Genomic DNA, 14127 nt, shown 5'->3' with positions numbered 1-14127 from the left:
CAACAGCTATTGATAACTAACATTTATTGAAGGCTTATCACAGGATAGGTACTTTTCAAAGTGTTTTATATCTATTAACTCATTACATTACACTTTACGTCATTTAACTCATTGGTAAACAGGAATTGTCATTGTAAGTCATACAAAACAAACCTGGTTGTCTTAGACGGTTTTGGCTGTTTGGCTTCTGGAAAAATGGAAGTTATGTTTGACCGCAATAATTCATTGACTGATTTTCTTTATTGCCTCCAGATAATGAGCAACTTAATCAGCAAACCACCTCCGTCTACCCTATTATTTCACAGAACTATTACTCTTTCATACTTGTCAGCTCTGCCCTTACAAGCTGACATTTCATTAAGACACATAATTGAAAATCTAGCTTTCAGGTAAGTCTGAGGGTCTTCCTTCCCTCACAATTTCTCTATTTCCACCGCTGCCTCAGAGCAGCTATAAACAAACCACTTTCTGTCCCTGTTAGTTACCATCTGCTTCTCCATCTTGTTTTCTGAGATATCCTCCAACTGTCATTCTGATTCACAGCTAAAAAGCACTCCTGATTTTTTGTTGCAGTTGTTTGTCCTTTCTGATGTCACTCTGTTAACTCTCAGTCTCTCTGTTTAGTCCATCGGAACGCCCCAGAGAAAGCAGTGTCCTCATACAAATTATTCTAGACCAGAGGATCTCCACTGGGGGCAATTTTGCTCAGCCCCACCTGTCAGGGACAAGTGGCAATGTCAATTTTTTTTTCATTGCCCCAACTGGTGATAATTAATCAGGGGGTCCAGGAGGAATGTATCACTGGCATCTAGTGCATAGGCACCAGGTATGCTGCTAAGTATCCTAGAATGCACAAAAGAGACACCCTCCCCACCCCACAAAAAGAATTATTCAGCCTAAAATGTCGAGTGTGAAGTTGAGAAACTCTGGTTTAGACCAAATATCATGATCTTCTAGTTCTCCCCAGAAGTAAATTAAACATCTGAGTCCTCAAATATACTGCCAGAGCAACTTACAAACATTTTGGTGAAGTTCATTGGGTGAAGAACATTTACATCTAAACAATGATATCCTAATAGCTGCTTTCATGGGTGAGAATTCATTAACACACTTCTAACACTGGACTTGCCATTTAATAGACTTTGCTATACCTCACAGCACAGCTTTGGTAGAAAGTACTGCCTGGCATTCTTTGGAAACAGCCTTATACTATTTCCAATAGGTCGTGACAACGATATTTACCACAACAGAAATCTACCTGTATTTTTTTGAACTCTAAGGGATCTTTTCTATTAAAAACAATTTATGGTAAACTGATTTCTATCTCCAGGGCAGGGTTTCTCAGTCTTGGTACTACTGACATTTGGACCTGATAGCTGTCTGTTGGGGAGTATGGCTGTCTGTGCGTGGTAGGATGACCGCCTGTCCCCCCATGCACCCCCATGACACCCCCATGACAAAATGTCCTCTAGACATTACCAAACGTCCCCTAAGAGGCAGGATCGCTGTCTGTGCGTGGTAGGATGACCGCCTGTCCCCCCATGCACCCCCATGACACCCCCATGACAAAATGTCCTCTAGACATTACCAAACGTCCCCTAAGAGGCAAGATCACTGTCTGTGCGTGGTAGGATGACCGCCTGTCCCCCCATGCACCCTATGATGACACCCCCAAGACAAAACATCTATAGACATTACCAAACGTCCCCTAAGAGGCAAGATCACTGTCTGTGCATGGTAGGATGACAGCCTGCCCCCCAGGCACCCCCATGACATCCCCCATGACAAAATGTCCTCTAGACATTACCAAACGTCCCCTGAGAGGCAAGATCACTCCCACACCCCATCGACAATCACTGTTTTAGAGGTTTTCTTTTAATTTGTTTCCCACATCCAGATTTTGATATACTGGGTTGCTAGATACAAATATATTGAATAACTAAATCAACAAATTCCTGTATGTTGATATTCTTAAAACAGAATTCCTCCTATAATCTTACTGTGCAAAACAAGAATGAACAAAAATATAAATTTTAAATATGAAACAGTACCCAAGTATTATGATCAGCTAGCATACATAGCAATGCAGTGATATCCTGACAGACTACAATGGTCATCAAAGTTTTTTGTTTATGGTTAAGTGTTTAGTGATGTCATTTACTCTGTGGCATGACAAAATTCATAATAAAAACAGTAGTTAATACTCACTCAACATTTACTATATATTAGTGTTTTAGTCGTGACATACACACCATTTTTTAAATCCCTGTCAATGATGGCTGCGCACGGTGGCTCACACCTGTAATCCCAGCACTTTGAGAGGCTGAGGCAGACGAATCACGAGGTCAAGAGATCGAGACCATCCTGGCCAACAGAGTGAAAGCTAAATATACAATAAATATATATTTATTTAAATATAATATTTATACAATAAATATATATTTATTTAAATATAATATTTATACAATAAATATATATTTATATAAATATTACATTTAAATAAATATATATTTATTGCATATTTATATAAATATATTTATATATATTTATTGTATATTTAAATGTGTCTACTATTAAATATAATATTTATATAAATATATATTTATTGTATATTTAAATGTGTCTACTAAACATACAAAAATTAGCTGGGCGTGGTGGCACATGCCTGTAGTCCCAGCTACTTGGGAAGCTGAGGCAAACGAATTGCTTGAACCCGGGAGGCGGAGGTTGCAGTAAGCCGAGGTCGCTCCATCTCAAAACAAAGAAAAGAAAAGAAAAAAATCCCTGTCAATGATACAATAACTCAATAAGATAGGTACTATGATGACTATTTCCATTTAAGTATGAGGCAACTGAAGCACAGAAAGGTGAAGTAACTTACTCAGGGTCACACAGGCAATTTGTGACGGAGCTGGCATTTCAACCCAAGCAGCCTAACTCAATCTGCATTCTTACCTGTTATGCTACACTGCTTCTAATATAATAATATGCCATATTAATCATTATATCAACAACGAGCATATATTATAAAGGGATTTTACTTCATTTCTTTTTTTTTCGAGATGGAGTCTCACTCTGTCCCCCAGGCTGGAGTACAAGGGCACAAACTTGGCTCACTGCAACCTCTGCCGCCCGGGTTCAAGCAATTATCCTGCCTCAGCCTCCAGAGTAGCTGGGATTTCAGGTGCGCACCACCACACCCGGCTAATCTTTGTATTTTTAGTAGAGACAGGGTTTCGCCGTGTTGGCCAGACTGTTCTTGAACTCCTGACCTCAGGTGATCCACCTGTCTCAGCCTCCCAAAGTGCCAGGATTACAGGCGTTGAGCCACCTTGCCTGGTCTACTTAATTTCTTTCAATGACATTTCTTCTGCATCCTGAGTGACAAAACTGTTCTGGAAAGCATTTGCCTCAGGATCCTTGCCATGTGTTTTCTGACATTTCTCACCACTGGCACAGCATCTGTAGGCCAACTGCCTAGCTCCCAGTCCTGGCTCTACCATAAGCATTACGATTCTTCTCTCCCTCTAGGCACATGGCAGGACTGCCCTCTCCTACCTCCTTGAAATGGAATCGTGGCCTAGAAACTTGCCTTGGACAATGAAATGTGGGAAGTAAAACGTCACTTCCAGGTGGAAGCTTTAAGCCAGAGCTCGACTTGCCAGTTCCCTTTGTGGAAGCATGTGCTGAGATGGAGCCTTTGTCGGCTGGGTCTCCGAGTGACTCTAATGATTATAATGAGGGGTGTCCCTCTGCCAATCCACATGACGTGTGCCTTGAGTGAGAAATAAGCCTCTACTGTATTAAGCCTCTCAAATTTCACGGTTGTTTCTTACTATTCCATAATTTAGACTAAGTATATCGTTACTTATCAGTTGTGTGACCTTAAACAAGTTATGTAACCTCTCTGTGTCTGCTTCCTCACCTGGAAAATGGAGGTAACAGTAGCAACTACTTCAGTGTTGCTATGAGAATTAAATAAGTTAATATATATAAAGCACCCAAAAGATTACCTGACACATGCTAAGAATCCACTACTGTCCCCAGAAATTCTCATGTAAGGTAACTCACAGATATCATCGCTATGGTTACTAGTCTCTGAGATTTGAGATATGGATATGTAAATACATACATTGTTTCTATCTTATTATCCCCATAATAAAATGCTAAATATGTAGGCTCAAATGTTAACAATTCACTGTTAGACACAAAGGACTGAATAATAAAACCCAGGATATCATCTGTTACAAAATGGCACGGAAAAGTATCTCCCAAAACTAGAAAGTGGAAGAGAGACAAGGGTATTTGACTGACCCAACTTTTGCTTCTGTCTCATCCCCTGCCAGTAAGACATACACATAAACAAGCACAAATATGCACACGCTCCCTTCTCAATGAACAGATTTAATTTGCCAGCCAACTAGAAAGAGATTCAACAGAAGGAGCCAAAAATGTGACGCCAACTGGCTGTGTGACATGCACAGTAATGTCTCCTAATAAACCAACACCTGACGGCTAGTGAGTGGGAATACAAGAAGCAGAAGAGGAGTGATGTGATGTGGGAAACTGACCTGAAATGTTCCCAGACACACAGTGAAGGTGATTTGAAAGTCATACTGAGACTCATGGATTATTTTGAAAAGCACTAATTTTCCAAAGATGATTTTCACCAGGTGCTTATTTACATGGGAGAGAATTAAAGCTGATTTCAGGCTAGGCACGGTGGCTCATCCCTGTAATCACAACACTTTGGGAGACCGAAGTGGGAGGATAGCTTGAGGCCAGAAGTTCAAGACCAGCTTGGGCAACATAGCCCAATCCCACCTATATTTTTAATTTTTTAAAAAAGAGGGGCTGATTTCGAGAGGGGAAATGGTTACACATACCCACAAGGTAGCTGCCTACATTGACCACCAGTATGCTAAAAATACGAATTTCGGAATTACATCTCCAGCTGAGTCACATGTACAGTAAAGAAATCCAGGAAGCTTGGCTCCGGTGAGTTACAGAGAGTTTTCAAAACTTATTAAGGAGGGTGTCCTGAGGCCAGAAGAGTTAGCAAAAGGATACAGGATAGTAAAGACGAATACATATTACTGATAAAGAATTAGTAAAAAGACCAAAGAGAAAGTATACCCTATAGTCTCTCAAGAACCAAGAAATAAGCTTATTCAAGACCTGTAGGACCACTTTTAGCAAGAATCCTGCTAAATCCATTTATGAGTCTCCCCACTCAATGCCTGAAATCTGACCACCCTTGATATCTAGCTCCTCATCTCCCACCTTTGATCTGTAAGTCCTTGGTCTGCCTTTAGCAAGAGTCCTATTAGGTCAGGTAAGCAAGAATCTCCCCTAAACTTGATGTCTCCTCTCAGCAATTTTCCCCTCTTGGTAAATTTTCCTCTCTCCTCACACTCTAACCCATTGGCTAAAAATTTCCAGTTGCCTTTGCTATATTCAGAATAGAGCCCTATCTCTCGCTCCTTGTGTAATACTCTAATGAAACAGTTTTCAATAAAGTCTTACTTACCATCTCAACAAACATCAGAATAATATTTTCTTTAACATCTCCAAGCTTGGTCAGAATTAGGGTATAGCCACGCCTACCTGCACTAGTAATACTCTGCACAGCAGAGGGGAAAGGAACCACCAGGCATCATGGGCATGGAAGGGTGTGAGGAACACTGGCACTGGTCAAATACAGTGGCCTCACAAGCCATCTTCGCCTTCAGGAAAATGAATATTGAGCTGCCATAGACACTCTGCTGCCCTCTTGATTCACCAATACCATGAATCTACAGGATGCTCTGTTCCAAACACCCAGTACGTTCTTACACATCTGTCCTGATAGATGCCTGTGAGGTAGGCAAGGCTGAGAATAATGAATTGTTGTCTATCAGGCTGAAGTGACTTTCCAAAAATTGGAGTTGACAGCAATAAGGTCAAGAATCAGCTCTGTGCTGCTTTGACGGAATGAGTCATTGCCTCCTTGAATCTGGCACATACCAGGCAACAACACTGTCAGAGTTTATTCTTCCACATGGTCTAACTGCTAAATACAAAGTAGTCTAGGTTTGTCAGCTTAGGGCATGTTCGCTTCCAGTCTGAAAACATTTCAGCTGCCCTAATATCCTGCTATAAAGAATTCTCTTCTTATTACCATCTTCCTCCTCATATTGAGCCCTGCCTTCCATCACTTCAAAAGCAGCATTTGTAGCTTCCCTATCCTCTTTCTTCCTAGATGACTATCTATTTAACTATTTCTGGCATAAAACTGACAGGTAAATGACTTCAAAGCTAATCACTCCACTACCACCGCCCGCCCCTTGCCCTTTTTTCAATCTCAAAACACCATGTCAGTCCTCCATTCACTCTCAAAAATGATGGCTTAACTGTACAGCACCGTACTGGGTCAATTCTTAAATATGCTAGAATATGCTGGATACATCTGGCTCATTTAAGTCATTCTCCACCAATCTTTTTTTTTATTTACCTCCTTCTTCAACTTGGAAATTTTGCCTTGTCACAATATATAGGTAGCCATTTCTGCCAAGATTGTGCCAGCAACATTGGTTATAAATCTACCTACTTTGTACAAGGCGAATATTTTTGTAACCATTGCATATCTCTATTAAAACATGAAATATACGCTGAGGGCCAAGTGCCTAAATGACATGTAGAAAAAAAGCTGATGTTCAGAAAGCCAAGCATTCAGAGAAATAATGAGAGGTTAATGAAGTGAGTTCCGAATCACAAGTGCTGTTCAGAAAACAATAAAAAGACATCTGTGAGGAATGACCTTGGAACTAGCCACTGTTATTCAGTCCATATGTATGTATGTTTTCATTAAAATAATTATTCAAAGTTACCTTTCATCCAAGATCCTTCTGAAGAAATAAAAAGGCATCATCTAACAAAAATTTAACCATTCTACCTTTAGCAGTGGTTAGTCCACCTTATTTTCACACATTTCTATCTTTATGAAAATGAGTACATTAAAGGATACTCAGAATAACTATAAGGCACAACACAAGATGTGTAGATTAAAATTTTTCTGTAAAAATAATTAAGATTGTCCAGGTGTGGTGGCTCACTCCAGTAATCCCAGCACTTTGGGAGGCCAAGGCAGGGGAATGACCTGAGGTCAGGAGTTCAAGACCAGCTTGCACAACATGGTAAAACCCCATCTCTACTAAAACAAATACAAAAATTAGCTGGGTGTGGTCGCACATGCTTGTAATCCCAGCTACTTGTGAGGCTGAGGCAGGAGAATCACTTGAACCCAGAGGGCAGAGGCTATAGTGACCCAAGATCACTCCACTTTANAAAAAAAAAAAAAAAAATTCAGATCTACAGTGAGTTCTCAAGGGGTATTATAATAAATTCAGTTTTACTTGATTTCTTTTCTTTTCTTTTTCTGAGATAGGTTCTCACTCTGGCACCCAGGCTGGAGTGTAGTGGCACAATCTCGGCTCACTGCAGACTCAACCTCCTGGGCTCAAATGGTTCTCCCACCTCAGTCTCCTGAGTTAACTGGGACCACAGACACACAACACCATGCCTGGCTAATTTTTTTTATTTTTTGTAGAGATGGGGTTTCACCATTTGCCCAGGCTGGTCTCAAACTCCTGGGCTCAAGAAATCCACCCACCTCAGCCTTACAAAATTCTGGGATTACAGAGCAAGAGCCACTGCGTCTGGCCAGCTTCACTTAATTATTTAAGAAAGCAGTTTGAGAAACTGTTCAATTTAAAGATACTAACGTGTTTTAAGGAGTTTTTTGTTTTTTTTTCTTCAATTAACAAAGTATATCTATTTGTAGTATACCAACATTTTTAATATGTATACATTGTGAAATGATTATATCAAGTTTATTAAGATATCCATCACCTCACATACTTGTCATTTCTTGTGAGAATATCTGAAATCTACATGGGTAACCATTTTCAAGTCCATGACACATTATTACTAACCAGAGTCACCATGCTGCACTTGCCTGTTCTACTCATTACTACACTTAACACCACTTGTACATGAGGCCCTCAGTACGATCATCCATGCATACACCAGACCAAACTAATCATCACCCAAGCATCCCCCTCATTGCAGGGAGATGCAGGGAGACTTTTGAATTAAAGTGAAGCTTTCCTTTTTTTCTGAGACGGAGTTTCGTTCTTTCTGCTCAGGCTGGAGTGCACTGGCACGATCTCGGCTCACTGCAATCTCCACCTCCTAGGTTCAAGCAATTTTCCTGCCCCAGCCTTCCAAGTAGCTGGGATTACCAGGCATGTGCCACTGTGCCTGGTTAATTTTGTATTTTTAGTAGACACAGGGTTTCTCAATGTTGGTCAGGCTGGTCTCAAACTCTCCACCTCAGGTGATCTGCCCGCCTCGGCCTCCCAAAGTGCTGGGATTACAGGCATCAGCCACTGTACCCGGCAGCTTTCCTTTTTAAAACTGCCCAAGTCCATGTGAAATGTATCCAAGTTTACACATTGAAATTAATACAGGAAGTACATGCTAAATACTATTTAGAAGTGATCTGAAAAGATTTTCTTCAGCAAATTCACTCTTTAGCAGAATGGCAGTGAACTTCACCCCCAATTCTACATAGGATTATCTGGTCTAATTTTGTAGGAGCTCTGTTTGCATTTTAATCCATCATACATGGAAGTAAAGGCCTTAGGGGCTGAGAGCATCTGGATGTGCTTTGGTGCAGGCCATGGCTAACATCAGCGCTCCTGAACTCCACAACTCCACCCGAGGAGACAGTGAGAAGGCCAGTGTGCCCTGGAGTAGGGCCCTAAAATGAAAAATCAAAACCACAAGCTGAAATGAAATCCTGCTGGAACACTGTGTGGGCAGAACTTGACTTCCTAGCATGGTTACTGAGATACGGCACTTCTTGGGAAATGGGGCCGGTTTCCTCCTGTGAGGCCTCAGATGCTCAGTAAAGTCAACCTTGAGACTTCCCTCTTCTCTGGCCCTTATGGCTGTAACCCTTAAGTCTGTTACCAGACTTGCTTGTAGTTAAACAGCAGAAAGCACAGCATAAAAACTAGTTTTTAAAATGTGAAATAAAATTTCAAGTCATTTGAGAGTTTTATTCAGAATTTAAATAAAAGCTGAAGATTATATATATGAACAATGAAGATTATATGTCAAAGAATACTATAAATAGGATCCTTTGGTGGAAAAGGAGGAATCTATAAATTCTTAATCAAATCTTTTTCTATTTCAAATTAAAATATATTTTTTGTAGAGTGAAAATTGTAATGTTAAATGATTCTCTTTCATTCTTCCCCACAGGGGAAATACTCTGCCTAAACCCATCCCAATCATTGATCTGATGTATAATTTAATCACAAATATAAAACTGCTTTCACATGAAAACTTTCCTCCCTACAAAAAATACCACTTGCACAGTGGCCCATGTTCTAACATCTTTGTAATTTTTCCTATCAGGCAATGTTTTTAAAATGAAACATCATTTCCGAAATTATCCCCAGTGGAAAAATATTAAATTCTTATGTCCTAATAGCTAAGATTTACTCTTACATTTTGGAGGTATTTTTCTTCAAACATTAGCGTGCATAAAAGTCTCCTGGGAAACTTGTTCAAAATGAAAATTTCTGGGTCCCAGCTCCAGAAAATCAAATTCTGTGGATCTGAAGTGGGGCCCAGATATTATCGTTTGAATGTGTCACCCAAAATTGATGTATTAGAAACTTAATCCCCAACAAAACAGTGATGGGAGATGGGGCCCAAAAAGAGATGTTTAGGTCATGAGGCTCTGTCCTCATAAATGGACTGTCCTTTATGGAGGGAGTGGGTTTGTTATAAAAGCGTGTTTGCCCCCCCCCCCCTTACCATCCATCTCCTGCCTACTGTCTTGCTATATGATGCCTTCTGCCATGTGATGATGCAGCAAGAAAGCCCTCAGCAGATCTGGCCTCTCAGTCTTGGACTTCCCAGCCTCCAGAACCATGAGCCAAATAAATTTCTATCATTAGAAATTACCCAGTCTGTTATTGCAGCGCAAATGGACCAAGACACCAGGTATGTGCATTTTTAACAAGCAACTTGGTGTTTCTAATGCAGGTGGTCCTTGGACCAGACTTTGAGAAACAGCACTGCATGAAAAAGAACTCGTTTCCAAGATAGCTGCCCAGTCTTCACATCCCTTCTCCCAATTCCATACTACTTTTTAAATTTCATTTGACAGCTTTTTAAACAATCTCTCATTAGCCTAGTATAAAGAAAATCTCTGAAATGTTATTCTCATTAAAACTACACAGTGAAAATACCAAAAGACAAGACATATAAGAATAAGAAAAAACTGAAAAGCTCACTTGCTCTAAGATATCATCTAAAATTAGAACAGAACTTTGGGAGGCCAAGGCAGGAAGATCACCTGAGGTCAGGAGTTCGAGATCAGCCTGGCCAACATGGAAAAACCTCATCTCAACCAAAAATATAAAAATTAGCTAGGCATGGCAGTACATACCTGTAATCCCAGCTACTCAGGAGGCTGAGGCAGAAGAATCACTTGAACCCAGGAGGCAGAGGTTACAGTGAGCCAAGATCGCACCACTGCACCCCAGCCTGGGCGACAGAACAAGACTCCATCTCAAAAAATAAATAAATAAATAAATAATAAAATCAGAACTTGATGGAATCTTGATCATTCTAGGCTAATTCCCTTAGTTTAATCTTTAAACAATATTTTAAGCACTCCCCTGACTATTAATTTTGTTATCTACATTCTCTAGTTATTTCATTCACATTACAAAATGAGGTTAATGCCTGAAATTTAAATTTGTCCTCAACAAATTCTTGCATTGGGTATTCAAGAAGTCTTGCTTTCATTTACTGTTTTTCTATGGGAACTTTTTAGAATCAGAATTCTTTTTCTTCTATTTCAGTGTTTTCCAAAAGATGACTTAGACCCTCTAGAAATTCCCACCTGACTACAAATGTAATTTGTTACACTGACTACAGTAAACTTTTATTTTTAAGTTACAAATTCAGATAATTTTACTTAAATAACTGCAGACATGGCAAGCTATCCTGGAGTTGCCAAAGTCAATATGTGAAGTCTGTCTCTAGGGCAACAGACTAAAGAGTAGTAAATGAGGTTTTGAACTGCATTCCTGTTCATTTCTGATTTAGCAACAGGCTTCAACATGCTCCTATTATGCTGTGGCCATCCCTTTGTCTGATCTCAGAATTACATGGAGTGAGTTTTTGGTTGTTCTATATTTTTTAAGACATTCTATTCCAATCTGTCTTGCTGTTCTCATACATGTTATTTCTAATTTTCACTGCCCAGCAAATCATATTTGGCTGCCCTGCACAAACACACAAATGTGCATGCACCCACCACCATTTTAAAATTTTTCCATGTGAATTGAGGACTGTTAAGTATTCAGCAGCTTAATTAAAAATCTGCAAACCCCTCCACACAATGAATCAGTGCTGATTCAGTAAGTACTTCCTGCTGCTTTTGTAAAAGCTCTTCCCAGCTTTTTTTTTTTTTTTTAAGCCACTGCACAGATGATCTCTTTCTACCCAATTCTAGAGTTTCACAATACTTCTTTTTTGTGGACTCAAGAACACACTATACCGTCAATGCCAGAATGTCAGTCAATCTAAATTCTCCTACAACATAAGTTAATCATTTAAATTCATCAAACTATAACCAGCACTGCTTGGCAGAGAAAGACACACAAGATCCAGCATCTACTAACCAAAATGTAGGTAGAAAGAGTTAACCTAAACTGATATGTTTTATGCAAAGGACATTTTACAAAGTAACACAAGACAGAATATTTAAAATTTCACGTTACCAAGACACAGTAATAATCTCACAATGCTGCATTTTTCTAAACATTATCAATGGTTTTTTGCTGTTATTATGACCTGTTGATTAATCTTTAGATTGCACTATTAGTTAACATTTTATTAATTTAAAAGTGGTACATAAGACTGTGTGAAAAAAGATAAAAGTATGAAACCAAAAATATAAGTCATCTAGTTTTTAGAAAAGGTTTTGCAAAATAAAAGTTGCTTATTTATACAGATGCCTAACATACAGAAGTAAATACACCGTACATATACTCGTACTCTGTAAGCAGATATTCCATCTTAATGATAGCAGGACTGGGATCAAACATCTGCTAAAATAACATATCTATCTTGCTACATTATAAACTGAAATCCTAAATTGGTCCAGATTTTGAAAGAAGTTGCTTATATTTACCACCATAAGAAGAGTAACTTGTTTCAAAGAATAAAGTAATAATCAACTTATTAAACACAACTTTAGCTCTACCAACTACTAACTGTGAAGTCAGAACTGGATGGATGTTGAGTAACCTCAAAGAAGAAAATAAAATGAAACTTTCTCTTCTGAGCAAACGTACTTAGAATTAAGCCTGTATCTATGCATAAAACGTGAACATCAGAAGGCCCTAATGATTGTGTATATGCAAATCACGACAAAAGCCATGTTGACCAATAGTCTACATACTCAAATGTCCATGTTTCAAATATCCATCTAAATTTATCTATATAGTCCAACAAAATCTACTATATTTTGATAGCACAGAGATGACATAAGCTTATGTCCTTATACCAGGAATAGCAAAAACAGTCCAGAAAACTGAGCTCCAATTGTTCTAACATCATCAACTGTCGTCAAGATCCCATTCTTGCCTAGTTGGAGAAAACCAGATAACCCCCCATACATATAGCAATGGCAGTAAACCTCAGTTTCTGCTACAAATAATATGACCAGAACTACAGCAAGTTCAGCTGAAAGAAAAATCCGTATCACTGTGGTAGGTCAGCAATAAAGACTGTAACCTTGTAACTGCAGGATATTCTATAAACTGAAACGTAATTTGTAAATCTTTTTTTTTTGTGACGGAGTTTCACTTTTGTTACCCAGGTTGGAGTGCAATGGCGCAATCTTGGCTCACCACAACCTCCACCTCCTGGGTTCAAGCAATTCTCCTACCTCAGCCTCCCGAGTAGCTGGGACTACAGGCGCGTACCAACCATGTCCAGCTAATTTTTGTATTTTTAGTAGAGATGGGGTTTCACCTTGTTGACCAGGATGGTCTCGATCTCTTGACCTTGTGATCCACCCGCCTCGGCCCCCCAAAGTGCTGGGATTATAGGCATGAGCCACCGCGCCTGGCCTTGTAAATCATTTTTAATGCTACCAGAAACCAAGGGAGGGGCAATAAGGGAGTATTTGTACAAGACCACCTTCAATAGATTCTTCCACTGAAACCGAATGTACTGAATGTAGAGAAAAGTGGTCACATCAGGTTTTAATGAAAGGTAGGCAAGACAATCATAAATATCTACATTCATTCACCTGTTCAACTATCAACTGCTTAAGTCAAAAAGGAAAACACAGTCTGCCAGGGGTGTCATATCCACTCTAAGTCAGAGCAACTAAATATGTGATGGGTATAAAACTACTACAAAAGCCCAGATGATACTTTTACTGGCCACTCTGAACCATGTGTCTGAAGTTGGCAAAGTCATTCATGCAAATGGTATATTATTATTAGGCAAGGTGTTACTTCATCAAGTTTTACTTTGAAATTCAAATTATTTGATAATATGTGGAATAACACCCAGCTATAGTTTATTCAAAATTGAAGCATGAGACACATATTTCATAAAGAGAGCTCAGATTGCCAAAAATAAGATCACCCAATATGGGAGAGTTAGCTAGAGAACACAAATTTTCCCCCGCATATTTTAATATTTCCGCCTCAGTGTGCTGTATAGAGATTAACACTGAAGTATCTAACTGAGCTAGGAGTATGTGCAACCCTGCTCATCTGCATTCTGTCACTTTGTCCTGCTCCACAGACACTAATGGCCAAAAAATTTACTATGGGCCTAAAGGAGAAAGTAGAAAAAGATAGGCAGGCCTGAGGGTGTGACTGTCTATTTAAGTATGCAACTGTATTTTAAACATAATTAGATTAATTGCCTCCCAATCTTAGCTGATGTATCTGCACATGCAATTAATTAGAACTGATTTTTTTTTTTTTTTTTTTTTTTTTTTTTTTTTTTTTTTTTTTTTTTTTTTTTTTTTTTTTT

The 14127-nt window shown here is 39.1% G+C and overlaps 1 protein-coding gene and 1 long non-coding RNA gene across 6 annotated transcripts in view; both read right to left on the bottom strand.

The window, feature by feature from the left end:
• SH3RF1 (SH3 domain containing ring finger 1) overlaps positions 1–14127 on the bottom strand; it is a 193809-nt gene that overhangs the window by 151904 nt on the left and 27778 nt on the right. The window lies entirely within an intron of this gene.
• Positions 7221–10607, bottom strand: LOC108288577. The gene is made up of 3 exons (XR_001818749.2): positions 10592–10607; positions 9889–9891; positions 7221–7315 (listed from the first exon to the last, which is right to left on the bottom strand). It is a non-coding gene; the product is annotated as an uncharacterized LOC108288577 (long non-coding RNA).

Source organism: Cebus imitator, unplaced genomic scaffold (assembly GCF_001604975.1).
Source record: "Cebus imitator isolate Cc_AM_T3 unplaced genomic scaffold, Cebus_imitator-1.0 Scaffold378, whole genome shotgun sequence".
In the NCBI taxonomy this organism is placed as follows: domain Eukaryota; kingdom Metazoa; phylum Chordata; class Mammalia; order Primates; family Cebidae; genus Cebus; species Cebus imitator.
Note: the sequence above shows the minus strand (reverse complement) of the source record. Positions and strands in the feature narration are given on the sequence as shown.